The sequence below is a fragment of the Cnephaeus nilssonii genome (assembly GCF_951640355.1).
Source record: "Cnephaeus nilssonii genome assembly, chromosome: 24".
NCBI lineage: Eukaryota > Metazoa > Chordata > Mammalia > Chiroptera > Vespertilionidae > Cnephaeus > Cnephaeus nilssonii.
Window position 1 is genome coordinate 1,342,003 of NC_137095.1, and position 18,377 is coordinate 1,360,379.

Here is an 18,377-nt window from a genome sequence, read left to right on the forward strand (position 1 = left end):
GGTACAGAAGCTCTCTGGTTCCTTGTGTTGTCTCTTCCTGCTGGCTTTATTCTGTGTTTGACTTGAACGTTTCATCAAATCCTTTCCAGATTTCCATTTGATTTCAGTGGACTTTGAAGATAGATCACCACTCTCATTCAGATGAAACTCTATGGAGAGAACTTTATTTTCGAAATAAGGATTTTCATCAAAATAAAAATCTATTCTGTAACCTGATTTAATATCTTTAAATTCTCTCACTTCAAGTCTTGTCAAATAATGCAGCACCTCTTCATTCTCTTCCCCAAGCAGTGCAGACACTTATGGATGGTTGACAAATGTTGTTACCCCAAAATTAGGGATTTTGGAGATCAATTCTGACCTCTTCTGACAAAATGGTTGGCCGAGTTTGTTATATTTCTCTTCTACTTTCAAAATCTCCTCAATGGATTGTTCATTAAGTTGTCTCTTTCATTTTGTACTTCATCAATATATTCAATCACTTCTTGCTGTTCTTTTTCTCCCTTTGGCAAGTCCGGAGGGGTGGGCTTCTTCTCCTGCTTGGGGGCTGGACCCAGTTTAGGTTTCTTTGTTTGAGGTGGGAGCTAGGACTGGTGTTTGGGTACCATGTTGTGAGGCAAGTCCTAGGATCTGACCAATGGGAAGTCGCCAGGCTCCAAGGCGCGCTGAGCACTCACTCTTTCAATTTTTAAAATGAATTTAGGATTTAACCAATAGGAGGGCAGTTCAGCATCTAAGACATCTCTATTCACTTCACCCATTCCAAGGACTCAATTGATTTCTTTTCCATTTGGAACTATACAGTATGTTTTGAATACTGGAAGGAAAATTGTTTTTCTCACATTTTATCTTATGCACAATTTAATGCCCACTTGCATGATATACTTTTAAGTTCAATCTATGTTGCTAACATTCTCCAGCATTTATTCCTGGTGGTAAATACTCTCATCATGATTCGTTTCAAAATGACAAAATGTTGGCACTGAACATGAGCCTGCTAGGATATTTCAGGAGCACATCATTATATTTTATTACAAACATACTGATGCATTAGATAGAAATATACTCAAGAACATACATGATAAAATAGTAAAATAATGAGAAGTGGCAAGTTTTAATTATTTGTTAAACTTTGATGTAAGTGTAATTGATTTAAAATATACATTCAAAACTATATTTTTATTGATTTCAGTGAGGAATGGAGGGGCGATAGAGAGAGAGATAGAGAAAGATGAATGATGAGAGAGAATCACTGATAGGCTGCCCCTGCATGCACCACAATATGAATCCAGTCCACCACCTGAGCATGTGTCCTGACCAGGAATTGATCGGAGACCTGCAGGGTCATAGGTTAACACTCAACCAATGAACCACGCTTGCCTGGCTCTCCTAAGATATTCAGTGATCCCACACAACCTGCAACCAGGGTAGCAATGAGCAGTGGCAGCTCCTCCTGGCCTACCCCTGACTCTGGGCTCAAGGCCTCCTTTACTCTGAATGCCCCGTGAGCTATGAGCAGCCTCGCTTTGGCTCATTTATTTCCCACAATGTTTCTAGAGAGTCAAAGGAGCCAGGTGTTTCCTGTTCTATCTCTCTGCTGCTTCCTGTTCTATCATAAGGCCTACGTTTTTTCATTATTCCCAGTCTCAATTAATGTACCCTCAAAATCTTCTGAACTTGTGCAGTGAAATCTATTCGAACATAAAGTAATGAACTATAACACTACAGACCAAGGTGAGGACGACATGCTCCGGCTGCTTCCTGTTCCTAAACACCAGTATTCCTGAGACATCTTCTACACAACAGACTAAGGCATGATTTTGCTTCGAGGACCTGGGAGAAAACGTGATGGTCTTCACTCAAATTGGTGTTGTTGAATCAAATCAATGTTAACACTCTTCTTTTTTTATTGAGTTTTTAGAGAGAAAGGGAGACAGAGATACATCAATGATGAGAGAGAATCATTGATCAGCTCTCTCCTGCATGCCCCCTACAGGGATGGAACTACCCAACCTAGGCAAGTGCCCTGACTTGGAATCCAACTAGAGATACCTTGTTTCTTGGTTCCTGCCCAACCACTGAGCCATGCCATGTGGGCAAATGATATTTTTATTGTTGGCTCTATTACAAATAGACCCAATTTCTCCCATCCTCATCCCCTTTGCATCCCTCTACCCTGCCACCACCATTTCTAGGCACTCAGCACATTATTGTCTTTGACCATGCACTATGCATATATGTATATACTTATTTTTTTGCTGTATTTCACTTTACTTTGCACAAAATGAATACAACCCATTGACTAAGCAGCTCCAGAACTGTTAGTGTTCATTAATCAAGAAGTAAATGATGTCAGAAGGAACACTTTTCAATTCCTCCACACACATATTGTAAAGACAACAAACTCCTAACATTTGTGACAAGGCTGGTTTCAACACAGAGAAAGCTTAAGCCAGAAGGGTGAGTACTGAATATCCACATGGTCAGACCAAGAGCCATGCTCCAGGAACTAGACTGCACCTAGCCTATTATTCACGCTGCCCGCATAGACATCTGCCCAGTGAAGTTCACGGTCCATTGTCAGATTGAAATCCAAGCGGCTCCTTCCATTTTCAGGCTCATCATTTCCAGGGTGGACCATCCACACACAGAAATCCAGGCAGCTCCAATATGCTCGCTTAGCTGTACTTTACATGACACCTCCACCAGCCAGGTTCCAGTTCAAATTCTGTACAGGAAGTTCCCATTGTCGTCAAAGAACTCTTGCCCCCTCTGCACTACCTTGCTGCTGAAGTTCTGCTCACCCAGTTCTCTTGCCTTCAATGCTTCCAGCTCCTTCGCACTTGGAAATCCATCACTGTCAGTGACTCTGGTGCCTTCACCACCACTGGTGGAGTACTTCTGCAGCTCTCTGTGCTGACCTTGGGCTGCAGCAACTGGCACAAAGCTTTCCTTCTCCGGGCTCTGGACTCCTTTATTCCTTCCCTCTGTCTCCTCGGGGTGTTTGTACTCTGAGGATTCGGTTCTGTCACCCTCAAAGCTGTGCTGTGACCGTGGCCTTGGGATGAGGCTTGAGCTCCTGACACGGGGCAGCCTGCACAAAGCAGCTCCCAGGCATCTCCAGGGCCTGGAAGTTGGCAGAGCAAGTGGGCAAGCCCAGCTTTCTGAAGGACCTTTTGATCCTGTTTCAGTTTCTTCTCCAATGTGGGCACAAACTTGCTTTTAAAAACACTTCTGATCACATCGGATCTAACATCCAAGGCTTCAGCCAATCTGGGAACTGACCAGGACTCTGGAAATTCTTCATGTAAATACCGGATCTGCTCCCTGGCTTTGCTGGTCAGAATCCTGGGCGGGGCCCCTCGGGGCTCCATCTGCCTCTGAATTTTCTGGAACAGAATGGCTTCTTTCTGGCGTTTCAGGGCGCTGGGGGAGAGAACCAATGGGAGAAGCCATGCATGGGAGCAACATGGGTGGTTGAAGCATCTCAGCTAAATCAGGGAGCACCCAGCCCTCGTCTCTTTGTTCATCGCCCCGGGAAATCTAACACCCACAACAGCAGCCCCTGAGCCAGGTGAGCTCTCTAAAGGAGATGAAATAAGTCCCTGGTGAAGGGACGGTGGTCCCAAAGGAGCCCAACACCTGCCCCTGCGCTCTGATGAGGGAAGAAGCAAGGCCCTGCTTCAGGTTGAGGGCCCAGGAGGAGCCTGTACTGTTACAGAAAACTGGAGAAGAACCAAGCAATACTTAGAGAAATGGAGTTACATTTATTACGCGTGGGTCCAGAGGAAAATGTCTCTCAAATTCTGGGCCCCACCATGCAGGAATTTTCTCTGTTTATATGTTCCCTAACCAGGAGTAGAACCAGGACCTCATGGATCATAGATCAGTGCTCAACCATTGAGCCACACCAGCTGGGCTATAGTATATATATATTTTTTTAATTTAATATGTTTTTTTGATCGTTGATGTCTCCCATTTTCACCTGTACATATATTCTTTGAGGGATCTCTCCCGGTTCTTCCCACACCCCTTTCCTGGGATATCTTCCAGTCTGTTCAAGTTAACAAGGCCTCTTGCCCCATCTTGTCCTTCCCCAGGGCCACTTGCTGAACCACATCACCTTTATTCACCAATGTCATTGGCTGGGATGCTAGCCCTCCCGTAGGCATTTGAGAAAACTACATTACCCATAAAGGAATGCGAACACGTAGGCGGAGCTAAAGGGCACTTTGTGTCAGTGCATCCGGTTATGGCGGACTTCCGCCTTCCTCCTCCTGGCGGGCATTTTGACCTCTTCATTTTCTTCCAGGACTCACAGGCTTCAGCCCACTCGTGGTGAGTAGGAGGAGGCCTGGGAGGCAGCGTCCTTGCTGTGCAGGGTGTGTCTGAGGCTTGATGAGCACCATCAGGCCGGTGGGGCCTCCGCGCCTCCCAGACTCCTCTCTGCTTCCAGCGTTCTTTCAGCCTGACCCCATTGAACCCTGCAGCACCAGGGGAGAGGAGGTCTGAGTATCTGAGATCTGACTGTGGTTCTTCATAGGTTAGATTTAAGGGAAAAACAGTCATGGAGAGAGGCCTTCAGAGCAGGATTCTAGGCTGCCTCTATGAGTGTGGACTATCAGAGTCTGGGCAGTACCTGATTCTGTTTGAATTTGGCAAGCATTCTCTTGAGCACACATGCTGAATAATAAGTAAGAGGGTGAGGAAATGATTGTAGGGGGCGGGACGGTAGCAGTGCAGGTGTGAGAGAGGTGTGGTAGACAGAGTGATGAGCACTTGGAGAGGGAGTGTGACTTCATGGCCAGAGCACCCTTACATTGACATAAGAGTGAAAGTAGGGAGAGTCCATTTCTGGTGGAGTCTGGATGACAAAATAAGGGTAATTTTTGGATAATGCCTGGAAAGGGTGAAGTTTTGGTGCTGCCTGCCATGTTCAGGGCTTGGATGACATTTATGTACCCACCTGCCTTTTGTAGTTGGAGGTGACACAATGATGGTTAAGAATGAGAGTATACCTCAGTGTTCCCCAGGCTTGAAATTCTCCATGGGCATGGGTAAGGGAGAAGGGTAAGAGAGAAATGGATTATGGAGATGGTAATCTATAAATTTGGAACATAAGGTGATTAAGAAACTACCTGTCCTCGCCAATGCAAATTTGTGCTACCTTTGAAGTTGTGCCTCTGGGAAAGAAGCAGTGTGAGCGAAGTGTTGTTCAAAGAACTCTGTGCAGCAGGTAATACACAGCTATGGCCTCAGCACTCTGGGATTGTGGTTGGAAAGGTGAAGTTTGACGCAATGTATTTGGTGTCTTTGAGGAACAATCTGAGGGACTACACAGGTATTGCCTGATAAGACCAGTATCAAATCACTCACACTCGCTGTATGGCCGACATCTCTTCCTACCCTATATTCTTTTTTTTTTTTTTTTTTTTTTTAAAATATATATATTTTATTGATTTTTTACAGAGAGGAAAGGAGAGGGATAGAGAGTTAGAAACATCGATCAGCTGCCTCCTGCACACCCCCTATTGGGGATTTGCCCGAAACCAAGGTACATGCCCTTGACCGGAATCGAACCTGGGATCCTTCAGTACGCAGGCCGACGCTCTATCCACTGAGCCAAACTGGTCAGGGCCAAACCACACCTTTAATAACTGTAGTTTTACAGTGTACTCATTATCTTTTGCTAAAATTGGTTTGGCTATTCTTTTTTTTTTTTTTTTTTTTTTTTTTTTTTTTTTCAATTTTTTTATTAAGGTATTATATGTGTACATATCTTACCATTGCCCTCCCCACACCCCCCTCCCATATATGCCCCCACCCCCCAGAGTTTTGCATCCATTGGTTATGCTTATATGCATGCATACAAGTCCTTTGATTGATCTCTTATCTCCCCCACCTCTCCCTAACCTTCCCCTTGTAATTTGACAGTCTGTTTGATGCTTTACTGTCTCTGTATCTATCTTTTTGTTCAAGATTATAATGTTCTTTATTATCCATAAATGAGTGAGATCATTGACACCCACTCTACTGTCAAGAGGAAGTGTGGTGTACATGTGAATCCCAGAGCTCAGTTATCTTCTATCTGCTCAACTGACTTTATTGTGGGAAGACAAAATATTGGTAGAAATATAACATGACAGTGACTTTCATGGGATGAAGCCCTGGTATCTTCTCTGGTGTGTGGAGTGGAGAGAGCAGATTGATGTGGAGGGTGGCAATATGACAGAGTTGGAACCTTAGGAGTGAATCTGATCGTGGGCTGTACTGTCCCCATTATGACGGTAAATGAACGTTGAGGATGTGGCCATTGCCTTCTCTCAGGAGGAATGGGGGCTCCTTGATGAGCCTCAGAGATTTCTCTACTGCGATGTGATACTGGAAGTTTTTGCATTTGTATCATGTGTAGGTAAGACCTTCACATTATCTCAGTGTTTTGGGATGATGTTCTCTCTTCCTTTATTCCTCTGATGTAGCTTTCACTCTTCTACAGTCAGACCATGGGCTCCACTCATTTCCCCCACTGCCCTGTCAAGTGTGCTATGGCTGCCATGGGTGAGGTCTGTGGAGAGCCCTGAGCGAAGGACTCCACAAACATTGCCTCAGACAGTGCAGGATGTGTCTGGGAGTTAGGAGTCTTACAGACAGCTTGATGGGTTCCACCTGCTATTCCTCTCCCTGGAAGGGTGACTATGTCCAGATCCCTGGCTTCCATTTCTACCTCCTTCCTTTCGGCAAAGGTCCTTGGTGACTGCCTGTGCCAGGTTATGGTCTTTACTTCCATGAACCTTGAGCTGTTCTTAAAAGCTTGTTTGTAATATTATCTTCCTTAAATACGATTGCAAGCCGAATGGCTCTAGGCCAGTGCTGGCTCCCCATCCCAGTCATATTTCATTAATATGTGGAATATTTCTGTTGTACATACTTGTAGAGAGGAATATGCAGGATGAACCCTGATTTATTTTACAAGGTGAACATGCAGGATGGTCTCAGAAGAGGCCTGTTCCTGTTGAGTTGCAAATGTGGGCTAGATATGGTATAAGGGAGGTGTTTAGATGATACCAAGCACCTGCTCATTTCCGACATTGTTTAGGTGCAAGTACCATGGGCAATAGCACATTTCTACCTTTTCTCTGCCATACTTGACACTGTGCTGACTTGTCATTTCACCTGTGACCTCCTGGCCTTTGACTGCCTTCACCTTGTGGCCTTTTTGCATCACCTATTCCTCTGCATTGCTCCGTCTTCAGTATTCTCTAACATTGACCTCTACATGTGTTATGAGATGTACATACAAGCTTAAATATTTCTTTAACACGAGCTACTAATTTATTGAATACTAGAGGCCTGGCACATGAAATTTTTTCATGGGGTCCCTAGGCCTGGCCAGCGATCAGGGCCAGTCAGTTTCCCTGCCACCCCACCTCCTCCATCCGTCACTGCACATGTGAAAAATGTTTTCAGACCTGACTGTCTGAATGACCCAGCCAAGCTTGGCAGGTGAGTTCAGATACAGGTTAGGATCTTCACACACAGTCTTTAATTATTCTGATGAAACGCTGTGGAAAGTGGGGTACAGATTGTCAGGGATGGCTTTGTCACTCAAAGATTACCAAGTCTATTTACATTCATGATGTCATTTAATCCACTTATGCATCGCTACCGATGCCCAAGAAAGGAATTTTTTATTCAGATTTTCTAGAACCAGGACCTGGAACTCAAGATGCTCCATATCCACAATCAACCCCAAGTGATCTCTGCCATCCTGACGCCCTGCCATCAGGGCCATTCTGCTGGGCAGCGTCCTCCCTTGGTGAGAAATACTCTAGGGAAGATGGATACTCATCAGAGTGAAGAGAACAAATTGGAGTGTCTGGTCCATTGCATCCTTGACTTGCTCAGTTCCTGGAGCTCTGGGTTCTATAGATGTGTTTACAAGGCACAGAGAACAAAGAAACACTCATTTTGAGAAGAGAATCCCCACATATGAGATCTGTAAGGTCTGTGCTAGGAACCCCACAGTGGCCTCAGCCCTAGTGCCACGTTTCTGGGTCATTCCAAAGCTGCTCTGCTTAAGGAATCACATCCAGCTCACATTAGAGAGCAGACAGTTGCTGACAGCAGGAGCCGGACTTCTGCCGAAGCCCCTGTCCCCCTACCCTAATATGCTATGGATCCAGGGAACTGCGCCCTGGGGAGAGCAGAGGAAGTTAGGAGAGTCATCCAATTGGAAGGATGAACCCCCTTTTGCTCCTCCTCCCCACACAGCAGGGCTGCTTTGCAAAGAGGGTTTCAAGGATACACTCCTGTGGAGCCACTGTATCCAGCCATCCTCAGCAATTCCTGACGACCCCTGGAGCTCACCCATGTGTTGCTGGGCAAAGTGCTGACTGGCCAGGGGTGGGAGCTGCCCATCATGTGCCGCGTGCTATTGCTTGTACCCACCACCGTTATACCCATTTTAAGAAGAGGATAGGTGTAGAGTGGTCACCTCTGGCCTGCAGCAAGCCAGAATTTAAACCCTGAGCCTAAGTCCAGACCCAGTATTTTTCGACTCTCCCCTGGTGGGTCCCCACTGTGTTTCCTCCATCCAAATCCCCAAATCCACCCTCGGCCCAAGAGGCAAGTAGCTTAGGCTGGTGTATTGGATTCACAGGCGCCTCTTTGGGGATTTTTGCTGGCGAGGACCAGGGATTCGGTGGGTCTCTGTAAGTAATGTGGGCTTATCATAAGCACACCTTCTTTAGAAAATCAGGACTCATGATATAAGTGGGCCTGGAATGGGAAGGTCATTCAGATCCAAGGCAGCTCTGGGGCCACAGCTCTAGGGGTTCATGTCTTCACTTTAGTGTCTCCTCTGCAACATGGCTTATTAATTCCTGTCCCTGCCTCTTCTTGCTTCTGCTGGGAAAATTTCTCCATTTCCCCAGCTCAGATTCCTGAGAGAATCTGGGTGGTCCTGACAATCATCATCCCAGCGGTTTGCACAGAACTTTTGAGCCAAACCCATCCTTCATGTCCTTAGCTGTGTGTAAGGACGTGCCCATGGGCAGAGAACATGGCTTACACCGTGGCCAGTTTGTCTAATAGCAGTCTTATCGCATCTGACGTTAAAGATAAACAAAACCAGCTGATAGTTAAAGTGGTCAGGATGCATTTCAATCAGTAATGCACAATTGCAATAGGAAAAAGAGACCAGCATGAACTGAACTAAATTTTGATTTGTACAGAAGTGACTGGGCATTTTAAAGGGACAATGCGGAGACAGGGAAGGGGTGAGTGGGTCTCAGTAGATTCAGGGAAGTGGAAAATTACGAAAAGCAGGAGGGGGTTGGTCCCTATGAAAGCCATCTGGCGCTTATCCAAATCCGGTTCCTCCCCTCCCAGAGAGGCTGTGAGGCAGGGACCTATCTTTAGGTGTTGGCTGGACGAACAGTAAATTCTTTCGATAATCTTGAGTTTTCTCAGGCCGGCGCTTTAGGAGGGGCTAGGGCCATGCATGGCTTTGAGCTGTTAACAATTATGTTAGTGTTCTGTTCAAATCTTTGCAGGCCAAGGTTGAGGCCTCGAAGATGAGAAGGCTCAGGAGAGCCTGGTTAGAGTTTGGTCAAGGAGGGACTCTTTGTCACTGATCCCCTTCACACCCCTGGGAAGTGAGTGTGACCAGTGAAGAAATGAGGAAGAGAGTGTCTTAGTGCCCCTCAGACGTAAGAAGAGCACTGGCAGCGTGCCTTGAGCAGCCCCCTGCGAGTCCCCTCCTGCTGGCTCACTGCTCTCCTCGCCATCCCCACTGCCTGCCTTGGATCCACTCCTATGGCACTTAGCAGCAGCATCTTGGAATTGTCCCATAGTATTTTGATGTCCAGAGAAGAAGTACGTAGGGTTCGTATTCCTCTGTGTCCCTGTGGCTGGGTCAATACATGTTTAAAGATCGACCAATAACAGGGAGTTTACAATGATCTACATAAAGGCAACACAAATCGATGCAACCCAGAGTCGAGATCACCAGTGACCATGTGAACAGTGAGGCCATGGTCTCCATCCTGGAGAGCCACCATTCCTGCCTGAGCTGGTGGGATCAGTGGGTGGGCACAGCATCCATTCTCAACAGCCAGACACCGAAGAGTAAGACTGGAATGAGAGAGATAGAGAAATCTGAGGCATTCAGCTGGAGATTCCAGTTGAACCCACTAAAAAAGTCATGCATCCAACCAGCCATCTGGTCTCCAGCCCATCTATTCCTCAAGCATTTACTTAGTGTTTTCAGCCAGCCAAGCATCATATTAAGTACTGAGGGATCGTGGACAAATAAATCACCATCTCTCTTTGCAAGGAACTCTTCCCAGGGGAAAATCTGATATGTACAGGTAACCCTCAGAGACAGAGCTTGGCTTGAGCTCTCTCAAGCAGTACCCTCTGGTCTTGTCTCAGGAGTGCCAGCCTGCCTCCATCTTGGACGTACTTGTTGAACCTCAAACCAGCTTAACTCTGTGGTATGGCTTAGGCCAGTGATGGCGAACCTATGACACGCATGTCAGCACTGACACGCGTAGCCATTTCTGATGACACGCGGCTGCTGAGACGGCAGCATGCCGAGGATGAAACATTTGCTGCTCCTGAGGATGAAACGTTTGCGACTATTAGACACTCTGTGCCAGAGGTCTGTAGGCCAAAACAACAGAAGTCCGGCACAGAGCGTCTAGTTCTGGGACTTCCGGTTAAGCCGGGATCTTGGCCCTCACTTCCTCCGGCAGAGCAGGGAGCAGCGAAACGCAGCAGGGGACGCATCTCTGGGGGCCCTGCCATTACCAGTAACCAAATAACAGTTAACCACAGCAACCATTATCTACTGTTCTGGGGTGTCATGGATTTCTAATTCATCATTATTGAGATAAGTGAGGGGAAGGCTGGGAGAGGCAAGGGTTTGTGGCGTGCTATGGGTGCCGTTTCCAGTCATTAGAAATAGCGGCAGCCATTTTAATTCACATAAGGAACACCATCTTACTCCATAGTGCAGACTCCATTTCACCACTATTACTGTTGTGCATCCTTATTAACCCCTATTTCTGCTTATTAACCCTGCCCTTTCCTAAAAGACAGTTATATGCACCATTTTGTGGTTAGTTAGGCTAGTTAACCCCTAATTGCCTGCAGGTCTAACAAGCTATCTATAATTCTATCTTCTGTCACTGCCCCTCTGATGGAGAACCCAAAAAAAAAAAAAAAAAAAAAACTAAGGTTAAGTAAAGGAAGTGGTAGTAGCAGTGGCCGACCCTTTCAAGAGACATGGACCGAGATGTATGGCTTTATAGAAAAAAATGGCAGATCATTTTGCGTTCTATGTACTGAAACGGTAGTAAGCAGAACGTGGAATATAAATAGACATTTTGAAACTAATCATTCCCAGCTCTTGGAAAAAAGTGAGGATGAAAGGAAGGAATACATTTCCAGGCAGCTACACCTTTATAAAAGCCAATCTAATTCCATCCTTAAATTTATGAAAGGCTCTACAAATTTAACATCTGCAAGTTTGAGCATTGCTCACTCTATACCTCAGCATGGAAAAGCACTCAGTGAGGGAGAATTTATTAAAGAAACTCTCCTAAGATGTGCACCAGTTCTATTTCACAATATGCAGAATAAAGATGCAATTGTTAAGAGAATATCTGAGTTACCACTCAGTAGAAATATCATAAAAGACCGAATAATGACACTGAACACAAACATACAACATCAATTAAAGAAAGACATAAGGAAGTGTAAATATTTTTCGATCTCTCTTGATGAAACTACTGATGTCACATCACATGCTCAGTTGGCCATTATTGGTTGATATTCTGATGGTCTCACAATGAGAGAAGAGTTGATAAAATTAGTATCAGTGCCAACAAGTAAATCAGGAAGTGAAATATGTAAGGTTGTTATACAAACATTTCATGACCTAAGCATTGATATCTCTAAAGGTGTGTCAGTGACGACAGATGGGGCACCAAATATGGTGGGGGAAAAAGTCGGATTTGTCAAATTGTTTACAGAAGCTATTGGACATCTGATTGTGCCTTTTCATTGTATTATCCATCAGGAGGCTTTATGTGCCAAGGCAGGATTCACCGACTTAAACGACTTAATGTCAGTTGTTACAAAAATAGTTAATTTAGTAGCTGCTCGCCCCCTTCACAAGCGTGAATTTTCGGCACTTTTACTGGAGGTTGATTCCACCTACAGTGGACTGCTGATATACAATAATGTAAGATGGCTGAGCCGAGGCAAAGTTCTTGAGCGCTTTGTGGAGTGCTTTGAAGAAATTAAGGTATTTCTTGACGATAAGGATCTGGGAAACTTTCCTCAGCTTCATGATGATAAGTGGGTCAACACCCTGATGTTTTTTACAGATCTCTCTGTTCATATGAATGAACTGAACTTAAAGTTACAAGGTTTTGGCAAAAAGTATTGACGTTATGTTTGGATACATAAAAGCTTTTGAAAGTAAAGTTAAAATTTTCAAGCGAGATGTAGAAACTAAAACTTACAAGTATTTTCCTCGAGTAACAAAGTATTTTGAGAAGGCCAGTGCAGCTGTACAAAATGGAATGGAACTCTTGCATATGAAGTACCAGCATGTTTCAGACTCGTTACTTGACCAGTTTAGTGATAGATTTAGTCAATTTAGAAGTCTAGAACAGACCATGAAAATAATTAAGTATCCTGATGTAGTAGTCTACAGTAGTTTGGAATTAAATGGTTTCCAATGGATGCAAATTGATGATTTGGAGATGCAACTTGCAGAATTTCAAGACAGTATCTGGGCTCAGGTGTTTGTTGACTTGAGGTCACAGCTTGAGAATCTGGAAAGGTGCCACTTGGAGAATCAAGAGGAGTGCCACTACAAACAGGAAATTTGGAGTAACTGGAACCGACTACTAGACACTTTTAGCACCCTGAAAAATATAGCAATGGCTTTACTCACATTTTTCCCTCTACATACTTTTGTGAGGCCTTATTCTCAGCGTTAAATAATATCAAAACCAACAAAAGAAACAGATTGACAGATGAAGTTAGTAGCGCTTGCTTGGGCCTGAAGTGTACAAAATACCAACCTTCAACTGAAGACTTAGCCAATGAAACTCAGCAACAAAAAAGTCACTAATAGGCAGGTTAGTTAAAGAATTCCCCTTCCCCCTCACTTATCTTAGTTCACAGCACCCCACACGAGCTAAATAATATCAAGACCAACAAAAGAAACCGACTGATGGATGAACAAAGAAGTCACTAAGCAGGTAAGTTAAATATTTAGTTTTTGGTTTTTAAATACAATTATATATAACAATCATACATTTATGTTATTTAAACTATAAATATAGCGAAATAATGTTTTTTCCTCAAAGTGACACACTACCTGAGTTATGCTCAGTTTTTTGGCGAAGTTTGACACACCAAGCTCCAAAGGTTGCCCATCACTGGCTTAGGCAGTACTGAAAAGTGGCTGGCATTGGAAACAGCACGGGTCTAGAAAGGGCGGGACTTGGCGTCCCTGTAACAGCTGGTTACTTCTTCTCTCTGAACCTCAATTTTCTCATTTCTAGACGTGGGGTTTGGACTGAGCAGTCACTGAGGTCTCTACGAGCTCTGACATTCTGTGTTCTCCAGAATACCTCAAGGACAAATACAACACTTATTTATCCATGCATCCTTAATACCTAGCACAATTTGGGAATATGGTAGCAATTCCTTAAGTGCATCTGTGAACCTCTGGGTGTCCCTACTATGGGGGTACAAGGAAAAAGCTCTGCCCAAGTCTCCCCATCCAAAATGGTGCCTCCACTCACTCTCCCTGCCCTTTCCGTGCTTCTGTTCCCATCGATGCACTCATCAATGCTTGGCCATAATTATATTTGTATTTGTTTTTCAGCTTTATTGTTCATCTTTCCCATTAAAGTAGCAGACCACGAAGGCAGAGACTGTTCCTAGATGTACCCACCTAGAACAGGATCAGGCCCCTAAGAGATGGTCAGTCACTGATTTCACTCCACAAAGAAGCGAACAGAGTGATTCAGGATGGCGGAGCAGAGAGGATAAGGGAGAGTTTCCAAACATCAGTCCTGGCGGCCCACCCCGACCCAGTCTCTTCCTATTATTTTCACCTGACACCCTGAACTCTCTGCCTGGGCCGTTTGGACCCACTGCACCCTCCTTCCGCTTTCCCTCTACTTATGATCCCACCCGAGGCTTCTGTTGGAGGCCTCCTGGCCAAGGTGGCCCTCTGCCTCCTTCGCAGGTACTGACAGAGGCGAGGCAGGTCTGTGAGAAATCAAGGCTGATGTCTTGGCCTCAGCCAACCTACCCAGGGCCAAGCCCCCAGCCAGCCAGCGGCCAGGCCTTTGCTGCTACTGGCTCCAGGTTAGCGTACAGGGGGTTTCTCTGTCTCAGGCCCGACCTCTGCCTTCCAGCTTCTCTCCAGGTTTTCCTTGTCTCCAGATTTTCTGTGTTCCTTTGCTCATTCTCGGCTTTTTTGCCAACCTAAAGCCGTGGTCAGAAAACTGTGGCTTTGGCCCCTTGAGTGTCGTTCTTCCACAAAATACCATGGCCTGGGCGAGTCTATTTTGAAGAAGTGGCGTTAGAAGAAGTTTAAGTTTAAAACATTTGGCTCTCAAAAGAAATTTCAATCGTTGTACTGTTGATATTTGGCTCTGTTGACTCAGGAGTTTGCCAACCACTGACCTAGGGGGACTTGCAGTAAATGTGCATGGAGAGAATAGTGAGAGATGCGGGAAGCATGTAAAATGGCATTAACATTTTGAGGAGCCTCGGAAAGTCGTGGCCCTGTAATTTCTCAGCAGCTTGGAAACGGTGTGCTATCCTGGTGACTTCTTTGGTTCTCCCGAGCAGAATATTCTGCGGATTTCCCTGCCCAGGCAGCATGTAGCAGACACATGGCCAGTTCTGCCTTCTCTCCCTTTTTGTGTGGCACAGATGTGCGGTTTATCAATTCTGCCATCTTCTCCAGGGACCTGTGAAGGTCTTTGCCAAATCACAGTCATTAGAAGCAGGAACCCCCCAGCCCACCTGGCCAAGAAAAGGGAGGGAAGATTGTGGTGGGCTGGCACGGCCATGGCATACTCAGCCCCAGGGTGCCTTCTGAGCCACGCCAGCTCAGCCAGGTCCAGTGACCCTGAGTGGGGGTGGCTGAAAGGCTTAGAAAAGACAAACAAGAGAATGAAAGCTGCGTCTCGGTAGGACGCTGCTCCCTCATGGAGAGACAGCGTCACGGACTACGGGGCATGTCTTTATTTTATAGCAGATGCCACGAGGCAAAGGAAGGGCATGGTCAAGATGTTTACAACATTCTCCTGGGTTTGGATCCTACTCAATTACATGTACCCCATCAAGCGAGGCTGCAGTCCTCCCTTCTCTCTCCCTTCTCTCTCCCTTCTCTCTCCCTTCTCTCTCCCTTCTCTCTCCCTTCTCTCTCCCTTCTCTCCCTTGGTGAGAAATACTCTAGGGAAGATGGATACTCATCAGAGTGAAGAGAACAAATTGGAGTGTCTGGTCCATTGCATCCTTGACTTGCTCAGTTCCTGGAGCTCTGGGTTCTATAGATGTGTTTACAAGGCACAGAGAACAAAGAAACACTCATTTTGAGAAGAGAATCCCCACATATGAGATCTGTAAGGTCTGTGCTAGGAACCCCACAGTGGCCTCAGCCCTAGTGCCACGTTTCTGGGTCATTCCAAAGCTGCTCTGCTTAAGGAATCACATCCAGCTCACATTAGAGAGCAGACAGTTGCTGACAGCAGGAGCCGGACTTCTGCCGAAGCCCCTGTCCCCCTACCCTAATATGCTATGGATCCAGGGAACTGCGCCCTGGGGAGAGCAGAGGAAGTTAGGAGAGTCATCCAATTGGAAGGATGAACCCCCTTTTGCTCCTCCTCCCCACACAGCAGGGCTGCTTTGCAAAGAGGGTTTCAAGGATACACTCCTGTGGAGCCACTGTATCCAGCCATCCTCAGCAATTCCTGACGACCCCTGGAGCTCACCCATGTGTTGCTGGGCAAAGTGCTGACTGGCCAGGGGTGGGAGCTGCCCATCATGTGCCGCGTGCTATTGCTTGTACCCACCACCGTTATACCCATTTTAAGAAGAGGATAGGTGTAGAGTGGTCACCTCTGGCCTGCAGCAAGCCAGAATTTAAACCCTGAGCCTAAGTCCAGACCCAGTATTTTTCGACTCTCCCCTGGTGGGTCCCCACTGTGTTTCCTCCATCCAAATCCCCAAATCCACCCTCGGCCCAAGAGGCAAGTAGCTTAGGCTGGTGTATTGGATTCACAGGCGCCTCTTTGGGGATTTTTGCTGGCGAGGACCAGGGATTCGGTGGGTCTCTGTAAGTAATGTGGGCTTATCATAAGCACACCTTCTTTAGAAAATCAGGACTCATGATATAAGTGGGCCTGGAATGGGAAGGTCATTCAGATCCAAGGCAGCTCTGGGGCCACAGCTCTAGGGGTTCATGTCTTCACTTTAGTGTCTCCTCTGCAACATGGCTTATTAATTCCTGTCCCTGCCTCTTCTTGCTTCTGCTGGGAAAATTTCTCCATTTCCCCAGCTCAGATTCCTGAGAGAATCTGGGTGGTCCTGACAATCATCATCCCAGCGGTTTGCACAGAACTTTTGAGCCAAACCCATCCTTCATGTCCTTAGCTGTGTGTAAGGACGTGCCCATGGGCAGAGAACATGGCTTACACCGTGGCCAGTTTGTCTAATAGCAGTCTTATCGCATCTGACGTTAAAGATAAACAAAACCAGCTGATAGTTAAAGTGGTCAGGATGCATTTCAATCAGTAATGCACAATTGCAATAGGAAAAAGAGACCAGCATGAACTGAACTAAATTTTGATTTGTACAGAAGTGACTGGGCATTTTAAAGGGACAATGCGGAGACAGGGAAGGGGTGAGTGGGTCTCAGTAGATTCAGGGAAGTGGAAAATTACGAAAAGCAGGAGGGGGTTGGTCCCTATGAAAGCCATCTGGCGCTTATCCAAATCCGGTTCCTCCCCTCCCAGAGAGGCTGTGAGGCAGGGACCTATCTTTAGGTGTTGGCTGGACGAACAGTAAATTCTTTCGATAATCTTGAGTTTTCTCAGGCCGGCGCTTTAGGAGGGGCTAGGGCCATGCATGGCTTTGAGCTGTTAACAATTATGTTAGTGTTCTGTTCAAATCTTTGCAGGCCAAGGTTGAGGCCTCGAAGATGAGAAGGCTCAGGAGAGCCTGGTTAGAGTTTGGTCAAGGAGGGACTCTTTGTCACTGATCCCCTTCACACCCCTGGGAAGTGAGTGTGACCAGTGAAGAAATGAGGAAGAGAGTGTCTTAGTGCCCCTCAGACGTAAGAAGAGCACTGGCAGCGTGCCTTGAGCAGCCCCCTGCGAGTCCCCTCCTGCTGGCTCACTGCTCTCCTCGCCATCCCCACTGCCTGCCTTGGATCCACTCCTATGGCACTTAGCAGCAGCATCTTGGAATTGTCCCATAGTATTTTGATGTCCAGAGAAGAAGTACGTAGGGTTCGTATTCCTCTGTGTCCCTGTGGCTGGGTCAATACATGTTTAAAGATCGACCAATAACAGGGAGTTTACAATGATCTACATAAAGGCAACACAAATCGATGCAACCCAGAGTCGAGATCACCAGTGACCATGTGAACAGTGAGGCCATGGTCTCCATCCTGGAGAGCCACCATTCCTGCCTGAGCTGGTGGGATCAGTGGGTGGGCACAGCATCCATTCTCAACAGCCAGACACCGAAGAGTAAGACTGGAATGAGAGAGATAGAGAAATCTGAGGCATTCAGCTGGAGATTCCAGTTGAACCCACTAAAAAAGTCATGCATCCAACCAGCCATCTGGTCTCCAGCCCATCTATTCCTCAAGCATTTACTTAGTGTTTTCAGCCAGCCAAGCATCATATTAAGTACTGAGGGATCGTGGACAAATAAATCACCATCTCTCTTTGCAAGGAACTCTTCCCAGGGGAAAATCTGATATGTACAGGTAACCCTCAGAGACAGAGCTTGGCTTGAGCTCTCTCAAGCAGTACCCTCTGGTCTTGTCTCAGGAGTGCCAGCCTGCCTCCATCTTGGACGTACTTGTTGAACCTCAAACCAGCTTAACTCTGTGGTATGGCTTAGGCCAGTGATGGCGAACCTATGACACGCATGTCAGCACTGACACGCGTAGCCATTTCTGATGACACGCGGCTGCTGAGACGGCAGCATGCCGAGGATGAAACATTTGCTGCTCCTGAGGATGAAACGTTTGCGACTATTAGACACTCTGTGCCAGAGGTCTGTAGGCCAAAACAACAGAAGTCCGGCACAGAGCGTCTAGT

General features: G+C 46.2%; 1 pseudogene across 1 annotated transcript; it reads right to left on the bottom strand.

Annotated features, from left to right (window-relative positions):
* Positions 1–2,721: 2,721 nt before the first annotated feature.
* LOC307095046 (neugrin-like) lies at positions 2,722–5,396 on the bottom strand (annotated as a pseudogene). The gene is made up of 2 exons: positions 5,377–5,396; positions 2,722–3,426 (listed from the first exon to the last, which is right to left on the bottom strand). The product of its transcript is annotated as a neugrin-like (transcript).
* Positions 5,397–18,377: the final 12,981 nt, after the last annotated feature.